The 21086-nt window shown below is 31.6% G+C and overlaps 1 long non-coding RNA gene and 1 other non-coding gene across 2 annotated transcripts; both read right to left on the bottom strand.

Annotated features, from left to right (window-relative positions):
* Positions 1-7373: 7373 nt before the first annotated feature.
* LOC102614018 (uncharacterized) lies at positions 7374-10834 on the bottom strand. The gene is made up of 4 exons (XR_008051184.1): positions 10349-10834; positions 9574-9646; positions 9071-9128; positions 7374-7715 (listed from the first exon to the last, which is right to left on the bottom strand). It is a non-coding gene; the product is annotated as an uncharacterized LOC102614018 (long non-coding RNA).
* A 9863-nt stretch (positions 10835-20697) lies between these two features.
* Positions 20698-20801, bottom strand: LOC127899575 (small nucleolar RNA R71). Its single transcript, XR_008051453.1, has one exon. It is a non-coding gene; the product is annotated as a small nucleolar RNA R71 (small nucleolar RNA).
* Between the last annotated feature and the right edge of the window lie 285 nt (positions 20802-21086).

The following is a 21086-nucleotide window of genomic DNA, read 5'->3' as shown; positions in this document are numbered from 1 at the left end:
CAAACTGAGCAATCACATTACAAAGGAAGTCAAAACTCATTATTTATACACTTCTGTACTACTTACGAAGCTCTTAGGTCATTACGCAATAGCTATTATCAGTCATTACCCAACTATTTTTTCAACTCAACACCAACAACCCCAAATAAAAACAACATCCAGCAATATATTCATTAATTGAAACATACCCATTGTTATTTTTAATCAACAAAAGTCGTAAGCCACTGATTCAAGGAAGCAAGCTGTATTTCGAAGACTAACCTCTTTTGTGATCTAATTCTAATTGCGACAGACACTGGCCGTCGGTGATACTCACTTTGTGGAAGCTTTGGACCAACACATGATGTCATCTCATGCATTAGATGAAAATAGATGAGTGATTGCTTCTTCTCCAACAATGAAAATGAAATTGGGTTTTGTTGTGTAAGCTGTGTTTTCGAAGTCGAGTGCATTTTTTGAAAAAATTCATTTTCATTTGTCTGTTGGGTAACGATAGTAATTGGGTAATAGTGGAATAGTGAGTTTATGTCTCTAATTCTCGTACATCCAAGCAAGTTTTGTTTGAATTTTACTTTTGTTAAATTTTAAATTTACTTTTACGTGTTTGCCCCTTATATTAACCTCATACATATTTTTGTATTAACATCAGAGGAGGTCCTTGTAATTATGTGAATATTTTCTATCAGATTGTCAATACTCTAAATCTTAAAGGAGGTCCCTAAAAATAGCCCGACAAAATACGACTGCCCTATTGTTTGAGATTCCCTATTTGAGATACGTACAAGTAGTGGCACATCCAAAAAGTTTAGGGAATTTTAGCCATCTAAATCACTTTCTAACTTTTACTTCAAAGAAAGACTTCACTTTTCTTTCTTTTATAATATCAACTATTTACAATTTTTTTTTGTACCATAATGTCTCCAAAATTTAGAACAAATGAAACTCAAAACTAGAAGCAATGGCCAAACCACAACTTCACACTCCAACAAAACATTTTGCATTTCTCCCATCTCGCATTCATCTAACAAAACTATTATTCAAGTATCACTCAACCCACATTCATCAAATAAAAATTTTATCCAAGAATTAAGGACAAAATCAATTAATAATGTAAAGAGCAACGAGAAGTTAAAAGTTAGTGTTTATTTATTATTATTATTTTTTGGGATGGGTTTGGTGCAAAAGGATACTTTTTTTTCATTTTATTAATGGTTAATATGAGCTAAAAAATTGAACTCTTCTCTCGTAGAAGCAATATCCAACCACCGCTTGGGTTCTCTCTTGTCCTCTTTTAGGTTCTTCCTTTCATAGTTGGATTTTCTCTTTTCACCGTCACTTGCCAACAATTTCGTTAACTTAGTCTTCTTTCTCACATCTACTCATTAAAGTATCTCTCTCCTTATCTGTAACACCCTAAATCTAACGTGCGAAGCACATACTTATAAATTGTAATTCTTACACCAAAAACCTCAAACTGAAATACCTCAGATTTTAATAATCAAATTGACAAATCTACAAACCTAATACTAAATATTTTCTCCTAAAGATAGAAATATAACCAAAGTCTCAAACTCTCTAAATATAAAGTCATAAAAAGACAAACTTAAGGGAAACATAAGTTCATCATTCTCTTATTCAACTAGTAAAAGTAAATGAATATCTAACTTCAAAGATAAGAACAATTCTCAAGAAGCTACTCAATTTACAAAAAGTAATAACTTAGGGCAATCTATCAACTCGGTAAGTAAAACCATTTACAACACACTAGGTTTATTGGATATTATAAATTTCATAAAATGACATATTACAACAAGATGACATAAATTCATAGTAATGCAGAATATCAAAAGCATAATTAATCATGGGAGCAAATAATATAGCATATATACAAAAAGCAAAGTTGGCTCATGTCACATAATGTCACTTATACTCCCAATGACAAGGCCATAAGTAGAATCATAATCATAATATCATGTGCACACTTAGAACAAAAACTCAGTACTGGTACAGAACATATGTGTTGTATAATACGATTAGAATCAAAATCAGAATGATTACGGACAATGAGTCAAAATATTTAAATTCATTTTTCATGTGTAGCAAATTTCATGTGGCACTTCGTGTCACTTTAGCCTTCGAGAGGTGGCCCTCATACAACCTCAAGAGGTGGCCCCCATATAAATTTTCGTAGATAATCTTAATCGAATATGTGAACAAAATATTCATATCGGATTCGTAAAAGATCATAACAAGTATTTAGGTTTGCAAGCATTTTATGGATAATTTCATAACAGATAATCATTTATTAAAATAAATTATACATTTAAAGGCATTTATAATATTTTTTAAAATCACAAAAAAAATTTAGATTTGAAAACATTTACATAAACTAATTTTGTTATGAAAATCAATTAATTTTTTAAGAACTATAATAACGCACGTACTTATAATAATATCAAAATAATCAAATATATCTAGTATATTAGGAATGAAGTTACTTACCTCGATAAAAGCAATGATTTTAACATATCTCTAAACTTCTAACAGGCTCAAGCACCTCAAATACTTTAAACAAATGCAAGATATAACTATTAAAAATTTATTCCAAGAATCTGATTTTCTAATTCATGCCTGTACAAGTCTGATTATCTGACTTTTAACTCTTAATATAATAATTAGAACGACATAATATTATACAGAACTATTCTGAACATCCATGGGTATCTCCCATATGAAACCAAGCATATTTTCAAAATTATTTGTTTCTTAACAAGTTAAAAATTGTCTCACAGTGCCTTAACAAAATAGTTTGGGTTCCAATATTTTTATAAAATTATATATTAATAAAAAATTATGAAACTAAAACTGGAAATACTAGACACATATATTAGTCTCTATTTAAAGTTTCAGAATTTTTTGAGTTTGTTTAGCACTACAAATAATTTTGTAAATTTGGTTGATTTGCCAAAATCACAGTTTTCCAATGCAATAGTGTCGGTTTCAAAAATCCATATAAAATCGAAAACAATGTCAAATCTTACTAAATAAAATTCATTTGATAAGTCTATATGTCTAGTTTGCAAAAAGATACGGTTCTTCCAAAGGATCATTCATACAATTATGTTTTATTTTGAGATGTTCATACTGTCCAAAATTGTTCAGTGTGTTTATTGCATTAAAGATTAACTAACATGACTCAACAATAAATTAACACACTAAACACAACTTAAACACATCCTAAATCATGCTTTGTCTATAACAATCTAAAATCATACAAGATAAGACTCTTAGTAGAACACAACTATAGGTAATCTAGTAGAGTATAGGAAACGTAAGACTTACCAACCGTTAAGACTCTCTCCTCATAAAGAGTTCAAATTTTAGGGTATGACAAAAGAGTGATGAGCAGTTGAGAGAAAAAAAATGCCGCTGTAAGTTTAAGATTATAAAAGAGGTAACAATAAGTATGAATTTATAGGGAGCCATAAGAAACATATTAACTTTGGAAAAAAATTAAATATTTTCCAAAATGATCTCATGAGCCCTAATTAAGTGTAACAATCCTTATTAATAAGGAAAGAAAGTGTCTACACGCAAGAATTCTTCTCCTCTCATAATTTTTTTTTCAAAAACAAAAATTAAACAAAATTTCAAGTGTTACATTATCTTTCACCACACAATAATATAATGGCAAAAGATGAAATTACAAAACTCTGTTCTCCCACACTCTAACAAACGAAGATGGTGAGATTATAACCATCAGTGGAGATCTCAAAGAGAAATGAAAGAGAGAAGTAGAAAAATGCTTGCTTAGAAAAGTCTTATCTACTAAGACGGTATATAAAGAAGCACTTCACTCTATACTACAGGTGAGTTGACACCAATCGGTAGTCGTAGAGTTGAGAGTTTGGGCAGTAATAAGTTCATTTTTGAATTTTCATCAGAGGTTGATTGTAGAAAGGTGTATTGTACTGGCCCCTAGAGCTTTGATCATTCTCTCATTATTTTAATAGAACCATTAGGTATTGCGTATTTAACTCAGCAGGATTTCACGCATGCATCCATCTGGGTTGAGATCCATAATTAGCTTGTGTACTGTATAAATAAAGATGTGGTTATTTCTAGGGCAAATGATGAGGTGATGTTGAAGAAATAAATATGGGAATGTCAGACTTATGTTTGAAGAGGTTCATGCGCAACTGGGTGAAATTAGACATTATTAAGCCTTTAAAAAGAGGCCTAAAAGTGTGATTAGAAGATCATGATAAAGTATCCAAATACTACTATCTTTTGAAAGAGTACTAATTTTCTGTTTTCTCAGTGGCAGAATTGGTCATGTGTAGAGAGAATGCGTTTGTCCTTGTTACTCAAAATATCCCCCATCCAACACATAATGATAAATACGGGCCATGGTTGAGGATCATCACACCAGCGAAAAAATTAAAACAAGTAAGAAGCAAAAAGAAAAATTCAAGGCCTATCTTTATTCCAACTTTTGAGCAAAAGGCAACACTTAAAAATCCTCAACTGATGAAAAATTTTGTTCTAGAAATATGGAAGATGTCTCTGGAAGAAATGATGATAACATGCCGATTGATGCACAACAAGCAACGCAAGTGAGAGGTATTTCAGAGACTACATTTAATGAAGGACAGCGACAAATTGGGGTAAATAAATAGCTTGAAAGCAAAGGTGAAGGAACGGCGGAAACAAAGTAAAAACCATTAGTATTAATTGGGGTAAAGAAATAGGGCAATCCACGAGAATAACAAACGTAGCCTCGCTCTTCATTGAGTTGGCAGCACCAGATGTCATCATTTCAAATGCAAACATTATTGCGCCTTCATAACCCGTTCTAAGCGATTTGTGGGCCTTATTGGTGTCTTTCTTATTGCTTTCTGGTGGACGCTTGTTTACTCATCGGGAGGGGAGCAGCCCGGCCATCTACTATAGAGAATATCTCCTTTTCACATAGGCTATCAGATCAACCAACTTAGCCAGGAGAGCCCCTGCTAAATTACTAGCCTAATTTAGACACAGCAGCTTGCAGTAAAAAAAGGCGGAAAAAATGGCGAGAATTTAAGGGCTTTCAAATGTTTGTTCTTTACATAATGCTGCAAGCCGCAAACGTCTTATAAACACAATAAAAGCAGATCAGTTCAGTTAAAAAATGTGTAAACTCACGGACCCATTCTCTGAAACTTCAATAGTAGAATGTTTCGTTGGTAATACTTTTTCTTGTTTAGATTTTTTTTATGGCTCCTTTGTTGAGGAATCTCACAAACTTGTCTCAACGACAGCGTGTCACTGAGAAAAATGAAGCCGCTTTGTTGGAACATCTAGAGCCTGGGGAATACTCGAACATTCAATGCTTTGTATAATGTTCTCCATTCACAGAAGCCAGAAATAATTTTCTTATGTGAAACTAAAATGATAAAGCAACAAATATAGAAAGTTCAAGTGAAGTCATAATTTTCCAATTATTTTGTTGTTGAAAGACAAGCTTCACCTTTTAGTATACACCATATTGACACATTTTTTGTGAACGATGATGGTTTAACATGGAATTTTTTTTGTTTGTTTATATGGCAATTTAGAAGAAGCCTCTATTCTAGTTTTTCATCCCTTGGTGATATGGTGGTGATTTTAATGAAATTTTAAAGTCACAGGAAAAAAGAGAAGGATTGTCTAGAGTGCAGAAGCAGTTAATGATTTTAAGGGAACTATAGAGGATTGTGTGCTGATTGATGCAGACTGTAATGGACTTTATGGCCCTGATGGAAGAAAGGCTGGAACAACTTGTATACACTTACCAATTGAATAATCTCTTCAAAGGCTCTTTTGTCACTCACATAAACACAATAGGATCTGATCACTGCCCAATAATAATTAATGTGAACTATAGAATAAAGCATCATTCGGGAAGGAGAAGTATGCATAGGTCAATAAGATTTCACTATGAAGAGTTTTAGAGTCAATACGATGAGTGCAGGAACATAATCCAAGACATATGAGTGCTAACAATGCTTACATCTCCACTGATCCAGCTTCTACATTCTTGTCAAAAATTCTGGCGTCCAAGTGAATTTGAAAGCCTGGAGTTGTAATTGTTTTGGTAACCGAAGAAAGAAATTAAAAGACTTCTAGGCAAATTGGAAGATCTCAAAAGAGGCCCTATCGAAAACATCAATCCTTGTGAGATGAAGCAGGTGAAGCAGCTGTTATACAAATATTTTTTGAAAAAATATTGGCATTAGAGGTCTAAAGTCAGCTAAGAATTACGGATAAAAGCACAAATTTTTCCATGCCTAAGCCACAACAAGGAAGAAATTTTATAAATGGCATTTTAAATGATAACAACCATTGGGTAGAAGACCTTGATGAGATTGAGATGGTGCTTAAATCTTATTTCATTAATTTTTTTTCACCTCTGCCGGTTCTATTGAAGAAGCAATCAACAAAGCTCAGCTAAGTGTATAGCGATCAATAACATAATATATCCATCCACACATTGGGTCACTAGTTGGCTCTTATACTAATTGTAAAAGTTTGGGACCAACAACAAAATAGACATTGTTTGTTTAGGGAACACAGCTCATCGTAGATTTGTTTTTGGATTTTGCAAGCAAAATGTGTTAGTTAGGATAACTTAAGGTTTATGAACTAGTTTTAAAATTCACTCGCTAGCGATATGGGATATTACAACAATAAAGCTTCAAAAGATCATCACTGCATCAGCCCAGCCAATCCTCACATTTTTTTCCTTCTATTTTTGTAAGAGAAGAAAAAATACAAAGTTAAAAGTTACATTTAGGAGCTAAAAAAAAAAATGAAGAAGAATATAAGACTAACCCAGTGTAATGGTATAACATCTAATTTGCTCATAAAATGGCAAACTTATTTCCTTTTATGCAACAATTTGATACTTTTCCTAATACATTTGCCATGGACGGCGATGGTTCTGAAATTCCTCCTCCCCTTTACTCCATCAAAGAAGTTTGTAGGCAAGGATAATATACCTATTAATTCCTTTTACTAAATCATAAGTAAACATTACAATAAACATTACTAGAAAAATGGTCTTTATTGACTTTAGAATAGTGTCAGAAATTACTTTCACTGACACTTGTTAATTGTGTCAGTAATCTGGGAGTAAGAAAAATAGTGACACTTGTAAGTGGTGTCAGTGATTACTATTACTATAGTATCACTAAAATCATAACACCATGGTATCAAAATATTACAATACTATATTAGTATTTGTTATTACTATTACTATAGTATCACTACTTTATTTATTATTTAAAAAAATAATTATATAAAATGACATGTTGCCCATTGATTTGTTGATAGAATTAAAAGGCTGTGAGAAATAAGAACAAAAATCAATTTATATATCAAAACCTTTCATAACATTTAAATATTATCAATATATATTACACAATCCAAATACTTCAATACACAAAGACGTCTTATTACAAGATATTTTATTCTTATAATTGAATAATCTTAACTGCTATTATCCAATCAAATTCCTTCTACTCGTAGCTGAATTTAAGAGCTAAATTTACCAAATTTAGAAGGATTATTATTTTTCACTCCATGAACATAAGTACTACGATCATGCATTATCACGGACAGCTTCTTCATTCAATGAATTTGATGGGTTAGGGATATAAGTTGAAGAAGAAACACTTTAAACATATTAATCATATCTGCAAACAAATAAAAGAAAAAGGAAAAGAAATTGGTTGCCAAATTCCAACAGTTGCAAAATAAATTAACAAGCAATACAAAGACAAAATTTAATAGAAATAAACATATTTTGGTCGAAAAAAAAAATTCATAAGCTGTGAATAGATCAACTCAATTATCTTAAAGGAAAATTAGAGAATAAGAATGTTGTAACTCATTTGATTAGAAATAAGGTAGAATATATTTAACTATTGATATAAATTTTTTTAAAAAAGTGATGATGAATTCATTCTCTTATATATATATGAATAAGAGAGAGTGAGATAGCAAATTATAGCATTCAAGTTTTCAGTATAACATCTAGTATCAAGAAAGTGTGTTTATTTCTCATTATATAAAAGACAATGATTTTCCAGCTAAAAAAATTCATAATAAAATTTAATATCTAATACAACATAATGCAATTAGTGTCAACTCATTCCAAATTACTCTACTAGAATAATGAAACATTTCAGCCATTGTATTGATGGAGCTACTAGTCCAGAATATTCATAATAAATATAGAGTTCAAGGCAATTAAGAGATGTACCTCTTAAAGCTATGCATATTCTCTATGTTTCTAAGGCAATCTTTAATTCATATAGTTCCACCCCCTTTGAATTCACAAACCAAGACTTTACAAACAAAGGCTTTATATCATTAATCTTAATACCTTTTTACCAAAAAATCACTATATTCATAAATAAAAATCACAAGTTAACGCTTTAACCTCATGTTGGGCTGTCTTAGTTTTCACATGGCAGAGGAATCTACGATAATGTGTATGTTTTCTTGAGAAGAAAAAGGAACAAAAAATAGGGAAAGGAAGTCAAGACTAAGAAATAATTATTCAATAAGCTGAAAAATTATCATATATCATGCATGTTTTATTGAAATTGATGATCATATATACACTCACTCACTCACTCACACACACACACACTACTACACACGTGTCCATAAGAGACAACCAATAAAGTTAGAAAAGAACATAAAATGCAAGCCAAGACCACCGCAAACAAGACATGCTGTGATGTTTGATAAAAAGCCAAGACAAAAGTAGAGGGCACGATAATTTTTTTTTCCTTCTTTTTAAGTGTTGATGTTGATAAATGGCTGGTTGAATTTGATCAAACGAGCAAGTACTTCTCTAATCTTTGAAAAAAAAAAAAGCTTTTGATTATTCCAGCAAACACCATAGTCCATAATCACTAAAAAAAAAAAAAAATTTGCTTTTGCCATTTCCCTGCACTCTGCAGCATCTTTAAATATCTTGTATTCATTTTAAGTACTTAAAATGGTGTATTAATGTTTGAAGGATAGAAAGAAAGCATACACTGGGCTATCAGCTTGCATGGAATTGGCCAAATATGGCATCTGAACTCCATCGTTTCCTGAAAATTTAAAAAGAAAAAATAAAAAAAGAACAAAATTAAATATCATCACAACACACAATGTGTCTATCCATTAAATTAAAAACCCAGTAAAAAATTAACTCCAAGCAAAAATAAATATTTTGTATTAGGCTATACTCAAGCTTCATAGAAAACTAATGGAAAGTACCATTGCCAAAGTAGTAAAGCTGGGAAGGCATTGAAGAAAGAAGGGAATTTCTCATTTTTTATTTATTAGACCAGCAGCTTGCAATGACATAATGTAAAGAAAATAAATAACTGAAATGAAATAATGTCATAATGAAACTTGGAGCCATTGAAGCATCATCTGCAACGTTTCTCACCTCTGATGAGAGCAAATGAAAAATTATGTTATTATAAAACAAAAAGTTGATCTTCTCCACTATTTTAAAAGTTTTTAAGCTGTGTCAAGTGGCTTCTATACCTTTATATAAGCCTCAATGGTACAATAGCAAATGGAAAGAGTTTGTAAAGATGAGATTGCATGATCATAGTTCCTACAAGACAAGAGAAACAACAGAAGCTGTAATCAAAGCTCCACAAGTTTCACAAAGGCATAATCGATTTTCCTAATATTGACAACAATCACACTACCAGAGTCTTCGCTTTCAAAGCAATCTTTTATAATTCATTGTGAAAGAAGTAGTAACCAACTGAACATTTTAGAGGAATAAGGAAATAATCATCTGGAAGAAATGATATTCATAAATAGATGATAACCTCAACTTGATCGTATTAACCTAAATGAAAAAGAAAAGCTTGCTTAATTAGTTCACTTCAAATTAAAAGTGTCCATTTGTGTCAATAAGTCACATAGGAATTAGCTACGCTAAGGTATGTTAATCCAATTAGAACGAAATTATCTAAACATGAAAAACCTTTACCCATTGTTAGTGCCTTTAGGAAACTTAAGAATCAATTTACAATGATTCATTACATGTGCTGTGAGTCCTAGCCACTGTAACTCTGTTTACCTTCATCCAAGTATAAAGTTAACACATCGACAGACTACCACCCAAAACTTAATAAATAAAACTACAGATTTTACTAAGAAATGATGATCTGACCTTTCATTTAGTTTACGTAATAATTCAGTTAAGCGAATCCAAGGAGATTAACACAATACAATTCAAAGCATTAATTTTCCAATTCAAAAAACAAAATTAAAATCTCAGTTGAGGCTAAAATAGCGATTTGACCTTTAACGATAGCATCTGGACCTCGCACATGATTTGTCCATCGTGATGGAGTTCACACGAACTGATCTAACCATAATCTCTTTTATTTGGTGAATTTACGGCAGTCGAAGATTGAATTAGCGGAAGAAAACAAAACTTCATCTAACAAGAAATCCCGAGAAGTCGAAGCGAGAGGGGCGGTGTGCACTCGAGTAGGGTGAACAAAATGTGGAGATCTAAAGTGGGTCTTGTGAGCTTGTGGCATAGCGGCATGGTGGATGTTTTACATAATGTAGATCGTTAGGGTTTCGTATGGTATGGGTCTTAGAATATGAGCAGTGGTGTTAGGATTTCTTATGGCATGGACCCTTGAATTTTAGGGCTCGAAGAAGAGAATTTTTAGAGGTATGAAGAAGAAGAAGGATATCGCCAGAGAGATGAGGCGGCTGGCCATGGATTTAGGAGTTAGGAAATTTTATGTTTATGTTGATTTCGGGTGTTTTGCTTTTGCTTTTATATTGTTGTTTTCTATATTAATTTAATTTGATAATTTCAACATGTTCAACACAAACTAATTTATGAATTTGGCCTGGTGGTTTGTTGGTTGAACATAAAACACTTTAGTTTTGGGTCCTAGGTTTGAGTCGCAACTAAAACAAAAATAGATTTTCTTTTGTTGTTTCTGATACCTTAGTGTCGACGATCTCTGATGTTTAATCTACAAACACCACATAATCAGTAATTAGTGACACTTGGTTGTTAAACACGGAAAATGGCCCAAACATATGTAATTATTGATACTTTTTAAAAAAGTGTCACAAGACATGTATCAGTAAAAGCTATCTTTCTAATAGTGAAAATAAACAAACTAACAAGAAAAAATGAACTAGAAAATCAAGAACAAAAAAGTAATGAATAATTATGTAATTGCACTAGAGGACTCCAATTTCAGGCGCAGTAGCAGTTGAGGAAAAATTTATAACCTCATTGGACACCAACCAAGTCGTAAAGTACCAAAGTTTCTTAAAATCACGAATTAAATCCACGTCACTGCAAAAAATATTAAAAACAGAGATGCCAACAGTATTCAAATAGATTAGAGGTGGTAATGTAGATCATGACGGGATTACACAACATAGATATGACACAATCTTTTTAAATATTTGTTGATATAAATTGCATTATTGGATTGATATGACTTGTTATATTTTAGATTAATTTTAAATTTTTTATTAAATATGATAAATGGATTAACACGATTAATAAATAGATCGTATTCATATTTGCTTAAATTTAACATGACATTAACAAGAAGGATACTAAGAATTACGAATTCTAGTGTAGATAAAAACTAGAAAATAGATAAAAATGTAAAGTCCAGTAAAAAAAAAAAAACCCTGAGTATTTGAAGGCTTCGATATTCTTAAGAGAGTACTTTTCCAACACATTTGCCAATGACAGTGATGGTTCTGAAATTCCTCCTCGCCTTTACTCCATCAAAGAAGTTTTAGGCAAGGATGATTCCTTTTGCTAAATCATAGTAAATATTAGAATAAAATAAGCCAGCCAGCCAAGAAAAAATGAACAGAAAATCAAGAATAAAAAAGTAATGAATAATTACATAATTGCATTAAAGGAATCCAATTAATGCACTTCAAGTGCAGCAGCAGTTGAGGGAAAATTTTAAAGCTTATTGGACACCAACCAAGTGGTAAAGTACCAAAGTTCCTTAAACTCACGAATTAAATCCAACATCACTGCAATAGTATTCAAATAGAACTAGAGTAGAGGTAGCAATATAGATCATAACACGATAATACGACATGGATAGGGCACAATTTTTTAAATTCGTTTTGGTATAAATTGCATGATTAATAAATAGATTGATATGACTTGTTATTTTAAACTAATTTTTTATTTTTTATTAAATGTGTTAAGTTGGTTAGCATGATTAATAAATGGATCGCATCTGTATTTACTTAAATTTGACATGACATTAATAAGAAGGATAGTACGAATTTCGATCCCTAGTGTAGATAAAAGCTAGAAAATAAAGAAAAAGTAAAATCGAGTAAAAAGCCTTCTGAGTATTGGAAAGCTCCATTATTCTTAATAAACTACTTTTCTAATACATTTGCCATGGACAGTGATGGTTCTGAAATTCTTCTTCCCCTTTACTCCATCAAAGAAGTTGTAGGCAAGGATGATGTGCCTTTCAATTCCTTTTACCAAATTACTAAGTAAATATTAGAATAACATAAGCCAGTTAGCTAAGAAAAAATGAACTAGAAAATCAAGAACAAAAAGGTAATGAGTAATTATATAATTGCACTGGAGAGACTCTAGTTAACGCACTTCAGGTGCAGCAGTTGTTAAGGAAAGAATTAGGACCTCATTGTGTTGGAGAATTAACAAATTAAACACTTAAAAAACACACTATTTTATTTCTTCAACAACACTCTTCACCAACTACAACTCCTATTTTTCACTCTTTACAACTTAGAGATTTTGTTACTTCACTTGATGCATTGACACAACTCAAAAGTGTATTACTCCCAAGTATAAGAGTGTCTAGTTATAATATAACTCGGTGAGTCTGGGGTCGAACCACAAGGAATTTTAAAATCTAGTTGGTAATTTGTTAAACAAAGAAAATTAATTATGGAGAAAATAAATTATTTCAAAACAATTTAAAAATATGCTAAGGTTACGGGATCTACTCTCAGTATTTAAACTATAATTTTAATACTCTCATTTATATTTTGCCTCACTTTTACCAGTTAATTATTATATCATTTAATTCTATGTGTGTGGATAAATATAGAATAAAATACCTAATGTGCCATACTATATTAATGTGTCGATATTATGTCAAAATACCATACAGATCCAAAGAAATTTATAAATTAACATGACATAAAAATAACTAGAAAATAATAATAAACTTAAAAACTCGTTTGAGAAAATAATAAATTTAATAGTTTGAAACATTGAGCTTCACCCTTCACTTCAGCTTAATAAAATTAGCTACTCATATTGAAAGAAAACACAACACTTTTTTTATTTGATAAACTTTTGAAATATGTTACAAAGAAAATTGATACAGACGGAAACAAGAAAAGAAAAGAAATAAACAAAGAAAGAAATTCTTCAGCTACACCCTTGGCTATCACTCTCTCTCAGAACTTGGCTCCCTCCTCAATGACTTGCATCCTCTTGCCTTTTATAGGCAAGGGAAGCATCTTCTTTTTTTTCTTTTATTAATATTAATATTAATATTTTATTTTATTTTTATATTATATATATATTAATTGAAATGTGTGATGGTCAGGAGGCGTCACCAACATGCTTGCCAATCTTTGTTTTTCTTTTTTTCTTTTTTTAATAACATCTCCTTGATTGATGAATTCTAAATTGCTCCAGTTGTTCTTCTTTGTTCTCGCTTTCAACTCCAATTCCATCTTTATTCCTGAAAAATATTTACAAGTTAAAAATTAACATAATAGGAATTAATTTAACATAAAATATATTTGTGGAGTATTAAAATAATTTAGAAATAATGAGCACATTAATCGACACAATAAGTGAAAAATTAATAATTTTAACCTTATTAAATATACACTTTTTTGTGTCAATCACACCTCCCAACGAGCTTATTACTAGGCCCTAGCAATTTAAGCGATAAAAGTTTAGTAAAATTTCAAACTCAAATTGAAAATCTTTTTTTTTTTTTTGAAAAATTGTGTTTACTTCTTTCATCACATTAATGATAACAATCAAATAAAAGTATAAACATTATTTTCAGCCTAAAGAAAATCACACCCGCACAAAACAATTATGTAAAATCATGTAAAATGATCAATTATCAGAGCTACATTAATCAAGTCACTTTTAAAAATGACACATCAAACCTCAAAACCTCACGATTAAGAGTGACTCTCTCAAAAGAAAATATACCCCAAATCAAATTGTCACTCTAAAAATAGTAGATTTGAGAGAATAATAAAACAATATTACACATTCTCACCAAGATAAAAAAAAAATAATGCCCACAGCTTATAAATAAAATGATCTCAAGTCCAAGGAATTACTGGCAAAATTTATTTTTATTTTTATGCATCACCACATATTTTAGTCCATATTACCAGCTTTTACTTTAGACTATAGTTCCCAAAAATAAAAAGGACTTTTATTAGGACGTAACGTAGGTTAGGGTCACGACTAATAAAAAAGGTAATATGGAAAACAAAAATATATGTTTGAAAAATAGGAGACTTTTTAGAGATTACAAGGTGCTTTTTTTTCTTGGAATTGTTTTCTCTTTTTTTTTTATATACATATCCTTTTCTTTTTTTCATAACACCATTATTAGGAATACATAATCATCCCTATTTTCAAACATAATTGGGTGGTGGAAAACATAAAATATAAGGTGATAATCCACATTGGAGTGGGATAAGATAATAGGTTATCAAAGGAAAAGTTTTTTTTTTTTCAAAGGCTCAAAGGGGTTAACTATGGATTCTTTATAATAGGGTTTGCTAGAAAGGTTCAAACGGATCAAAGATGACCTTCTGTCATCTTTTAGGGCTCTAAATAATATTTCATATCCACTAGTTCAATAGATTTTTAGATGCGGCTGCGCAAACTTTTTTTTTCTTTTTTTAAAGAAAATTTGAGATCTTGTACAATAAATTGTAAAGCTGTATAGGCAAACAAGGTTACTCTCCAAGGATAATAGGCTCAAAAACTCACTTGGACTTTTCAAATCATGTACATTCCTCCAAATGACTTAATCAATTTTACTCATCAAATTTCTCAATTTACGTTTCAACATGCAAAAGGGAAAGCATAGTGTAACATAACTCAAGGCCAAAGATAATTCAAATACCAAAATTTGAAAATCATTATGTTATCCAATGTTAAAAGATCACACCGAAAAAGAAAACTCTTTTTTTTTTAAAGAAATATTAAAAATTGGGACTGATTGCAGAAACTTAAAGGAGATGATTAAGAGAAAAAGACAAAAAATAAAAAGTTAGAAAACAATTTTTTTTAAGAACAAAACACTAAAATTAACAAGATGCGTTTCTAGAGACACTATATTCTATATTCTGCCATCTTCGACTCAAATTTTTATCCAAAGTTAGTCTTTACAATAAAAATTAGTAAAAACATTAACAGGATTGAGACATTCCATAATTATCAACTATTCCCTCCCCCCAACCTGAAGGAGACATTGTCCTCAATGTCTACAGAAAGGAGTAGAGTTTAGAATATATCACCTGACCACTGTAGAAAATATTTACAAACGGAGAGTTAAATCTAATTTACACTTTTTATGAGAGTTACTGCATTTAACAAATCGATGAGTTTTTTATGGATATTCAAATGGGCCCAAAAAGCAAATGTAATTAGCGCCTCTAAAGTTGAAGATCTCCAGGCAAGAAAATAAAAACGTCAGCATGATTTAACATTTTAGATATTCTTTCTTGCATACCTGAGACAACTAACTCTTCTCCAGTTTATGGGTCTGGTAGACATCCTAAAGGTTTTAAGGCTTTTGGAATGATGCCTAGCACTTGGCTTCCTCGAACGAAAGCAGCTTTAGAGACAAGCTTTGATAGCCCTCAGTCACCTCCTTCATATACAAGATGTAGTTTCCTCTCTGTTATAGTACGACCAAGATCTATGGCTGCCTGAACGAACTCCTTATACTTTCCATAGCGAAATCTAGAAAACACACAAATGTTCTTTAGTGGTTTACTTGAAGTTTATGCTTGCCATTAGAACAATTCTAAAAAGAAACAATTTGTGAATGCTTGAAAATGAGCTCCTATTTAAGGATCTTAGTGATAGACATAATGATATACATCTGTAAATGGGGTGATGTGTTTGTCAAATGACGCATGAAGCTTTTACCTTAATAATTTAAAGGCAAACAGTGAAAAGAAAAAGCGAATAGTAATTAGACATAAAAAAAACACACAATAATAATAATAATGCAAAAGATAAAAGAACAGTAAAATAAAAGGATATTTACTGGTAGTTGTGATTGTGGCTCACATCTTCCTTTTATGTCCAGTAATGGCTTGAACGCCCTTTATGGGTCGAGGATAGGCTTCCCATCCAATTTCTTATAAACTGGCAAACATGGTCTTTTAGAGTCAGATTCTCAAGACTAAACTGTGCACTTTCCTTTTGTAACAGGTTCCACAAAATTTGAATTTTACATTGAACATATCCGCTCGGATGCGTCTCAAGAGATCGTAAGATATCATCCAACGATTCTTTACTCATGCCATCCTTAACAAATTTGATTTTATCTTCACGATTTACAGAAACCATTCCTAAAGTTTTACAACGTGGTTTTCTACAAACAAGTCTTACACAGTTAGGGCATTTAGAGCCAAGTCGCTTAGCTTTTCTTTTCTTAACAAATGTACTTTTACCAAAACCAAGCATGTAGGAAATGAATGGATCAGATAACTCACCTGCCAGTCGGACCTTTGCTTCAATTAACCAGCGAATGTCAGCAGGAATCCCATTGATCATTAACAAACACAGTCGTTTACAACGAGCTTTGTAAATCTTCTTAAGAGCATTTTGAGGGAGAGAAGGAAAACATTGAGGCAATTTTCGTTGTATTTTTTCCATGCTTGACATTGATGTTTAAGCTATGGTGGGAAACTGAGAATACCGACTTAAAAAGTTACAGAGTATCGTTATCTGCCATTTATACAGGAGAGTGAATCAAAACAAAACGAATCAAATCTGCAAAATCAAATCCAAAAGTGAAGAAGAAGAACAAAATAAAATAAAAACACACAAGGAATATAACTCAGCTTAGTCCTTTTATTGAATTTACCTCAAGTTTCAATTGCAGATTATAAATACCATCCTCTATTTCCTTGAGTTGTCTTTCTAGATCTTTCACATGGAATACTAACTCTGGTGGTTGTAGATCCCAAATGGGATGTGATTTACAAAATCTGAGCAATTTCCTCAAGTGAAATTTTACATGTAAAAGTTCTTTAAGATGTTCGAAAATGATACTTCTCATGGAGGTACTCATGACAAGTATAAAAATTTGGTGAGCTAAAGAACAATTGTCAAACAACTCACAATTAAAAACAATACAATGCACTCCATTAAAGACATAGGGAAAAGGAAAAAATAATCAAACAATTCAAACGATAAAATAACAGTAAATCAAATTCACAAAAAGTTAAAATGAAAAGGCTTAATTAAAATTTGGTGGGTCACTCAAATTGATTTCGATATCTGCTTCAAGTGGTTGGTATTTCAGATATGGTTTCAATCTTTGACCATTAACTTTAAACATGACACCATCCTTTGGATTCTCAATTTCTACGGCTCCATATAGATACACATTTTTTACAAAAAATGGACTATTCCACTTTGACTTTAACTTCCCTAGAAATAAATGAAGACGAGAATTATAAAGCAACACTTTTTGACGAATTTCAAATGTTTTCCGAAAAATTCTTTTGTAATGAAAAAATTTGGTTCTTGCCTTAATAATTCTGGAATTCTCATATGCATCATTCCTTAATTCCTCAAGTTCATTTAATTATAATTTACGCACATTGCCAACATCATCAATATTTGAATTAAAAGCTTTAATGGCCCAAAACGATTTATTTTCAAGTTCAACTGGTAAGTGGCAAGATTTTCCATAAACAAGCCGATAGGGCGACATTTCTAAAGATGTTTTAAAAGCAGTACGATATGCCCAAAGTGCATCAGTAAGTCGAAGAGACAAATTTTTACGATTTGGATTAACTGTCTTTTCTAAAATTTGTTTTATCTCCCTATTTGCTAATTCAACTTGACTACTTGTTTGAGGGTGATAAGGGGTAACAACTTTATGTGTAATTCCATATTTCTTCATTAAGGACTCAAATGACTTATTACAAAAATACTTACCTCCATCACTGATAATGGCTCGAGGTATTCCAAATCTGCTCAAAAGATTTTCTTTTAAAAAGCAGATCACAATCTTGTGATCATTGTGCCGACAAGGAATCGCCTCGATCCATTTTGAAACATAATCAACAGCAACCAAAATGTATACAAATCCAAATGATGATGGAAAAGGGCCCATAAAATCAATTCCCCAACAATCAAATATTTCAATGACAAGGATGGGGTTTAAAGGTATCATGTTTCGCTTTGAAATAGACCCTACCATTTGACAATTCTTACATACTTTACAGAATGCATATGAATCTTTAAATAATGTAGGCCAATAAGATTCACACTGCAATATTTTTGCAGCTGTCTTTTTTTAAGAAAAATGGCCACTTCATGCTTCAGAATGACAAAATTGAATAACCCTACTTACTGTTGAGTGTTAGAAAATGTATATTTATAAAGGAGAAAACCGTCATTTTACATTTCAAGTCTTACTAACACCTTTACTTTTATGAATTTAACCTTCTTTTGATTTAATTCCGTTTGTTTTATTTTAATTAAGTATTTTATGTATTTTAGGGGCATCATAGTCATTTCACAATAAACGAGAGATCAGATGGCAAAACGGACATCACTTTTGAACTAAGGAAAAATGACGTGGCATAAAAGGAAAAATGGTACTGTTCACATGTACGGTACTATTCACGTGCACGGTACTGTATACGTTACTGTTCACGACATTGTTCACATAGACGGACGATGACGTGGCATTGACCGATGATGTGGCATTGACTGATGAGGTGTCACGATCCTGTTGGGCTAAAATTCTTATGTACTGTTGACTGATGACGTGGCGCAATCCTGAGCGTCCAAACTGTTTTTAATCCGATAGCCATGATTTACTCCATGTATTTATAAAAAGGGGGCCTCTCCCCCCTAATTTGATATCTCTGAATCCATTTTTGGGATTCATTTTTTGTAATTCCTTCTCCATATTATATTTTCTTCGTATTTTAATAAATTCTTATTTTGCTCCTAGTTCAATTATGAGTGGCTAATTCTCTTTCAAGCTTGGGTTGAAGTTGAAGTCTCAACATGTGTCATGGGCTTAATTTGGTAAATTTATTTTCTCTTCCCCTCTAGTTTTTGTGGATATTTTGACTTCTCGTCGACAAATAATACTAATCTTGTTTAGTACCGCCTTGGTTTCACCGGCCCTCTAGTACAAGGTTATTATTATTTGGCACGATAAGCCCTTAGCACCATATTGATTAGAGCGTGGTTCATGAGGTGTAGATTCCTCCCTCATGATTTAATTGGCATTAATACAGATTATTTAGCCCATGATGCATCTTGATACGGATCCAGATACCCAAGTACGTCATCTCAATAGAATTCTCTTCAATTTATTCTTGTCATTTCAATTTCAATTTTAGAATTTATTCTCGCCATTTTAATTTAAGTTTTAGCATATTCCAAATCATTTCCACCACAAATCCAACCACCCATTTATAAAACTAATTCTACACATAATTAAAATCCACCTCCTCGTGGGATCGACACTCGTCACCATTAATCTATACTACAATTGATTCGTGCGCTTGCGAGTACATTAAAATTTGCACAACAAGTTTTTGGCGCCGTTGCCGGGGAGGTAAGTAATTTTAATTCATAGAATTAATTTTTGTGAATAATTTCTTTTATTTGTTTTCTTGTATTTTTTTATTAAAAAAAAAGAAAAAAAAGAAAAAAAAAGTGAATCTACATTTAAAGGTTAGTATTTCTTTTCTTTTTCTCTTCTTAAAAATTCTGTAATTTAATTTTCAATTGATTTTTTTTGTTTATCTTATTAATTTATTTTTAGTTAATTTAATTTCACGTATTTGTTTTTGTGTATTTTTATAGAAAGGTTTTAATAGAGCAATAAGGTTAGTATCGTAATTTCTCCCTCTTCTTTATTTTTATTTGTTTTGTTCCCATCTTTAATTTAATTTTATTTGTTTTGCATGCATGGTCGTAGGTCATTATTACCTAATCTTGAACCTATAGACCTTGAATTAGAAAAAAACACTTCAACACACAGGCACATTAAAAATAAATTTGGAATGGATTTACAAGCACCACAGGAGAGGCCATTTAAGGATTATTTCAGTCCTTTAGCCAATTTGAGCACATCATGCATAAGATACCCAAATCTAGCTACTAGGAGTTTTGACCTAAAACCTAGTGTGCTAAATTGTCTCCCAACATTCTATGGCCTAGAAAATGAGGATCCATATAATCATCTGAATGATTTTCATGCCATTTGTCAATCTTTAAAAGATAGAGCTCGTTCATGGTTAAATACTTTACCTGCTAATAGCATTTCATCATGGGAACAAATTGTAACAAAATTTTTGAATAAATATTTCCCAGTGCATAAAATCAATGTTATTCGCAGGGAAATCTTAGAGTTTACTCAGAGAGAAGACGAGTAGTTTTTCGAAACATGGGAGCGATTCAATGGGCTACTCTTGAAGTGTCCACATCATGGGTATGAGAAATGGCACCAATGCCAATACTTTTTAGAGAGATTACTGCCGAATGTGCAAGAATGGCTAATGGCAACAAGTGGAGGAGAGCTAATGTCAAAAAGTGCATCAGAGATTTGGGAATTCTTCCAGTGACAAGCGGATAATTCCCAACAACGGAGTCGATCACTCAGGAATACTAGAAGAATTAAAGGAGTGAATGAGGTTCACATTGGCAAGTCAACTTCGGGAATCAAAGAAGTCAAAGAGATGGTTGAAGGTCTTGCTCGACAAATAGCATCGTTATCGAC

Source organism: Citrus sinensis, chromosome 8 (assembly GCF_022201045.2).
Source record: "Citrus sinensis cultivar Valencia sweet orange chromosome 8, DVS_A1.0, whole genome shotgun sequence".
Taxonomy (NCBI): Eukaryota; Viridiplantae; Streptophyta; class Magnoliopsida; order Sapindales; family Rutaceae; genus Citrus; species Citrus sinensis.
This window is presented reverse-complemented; position numbering and strand designations above follow the sequence as displayed.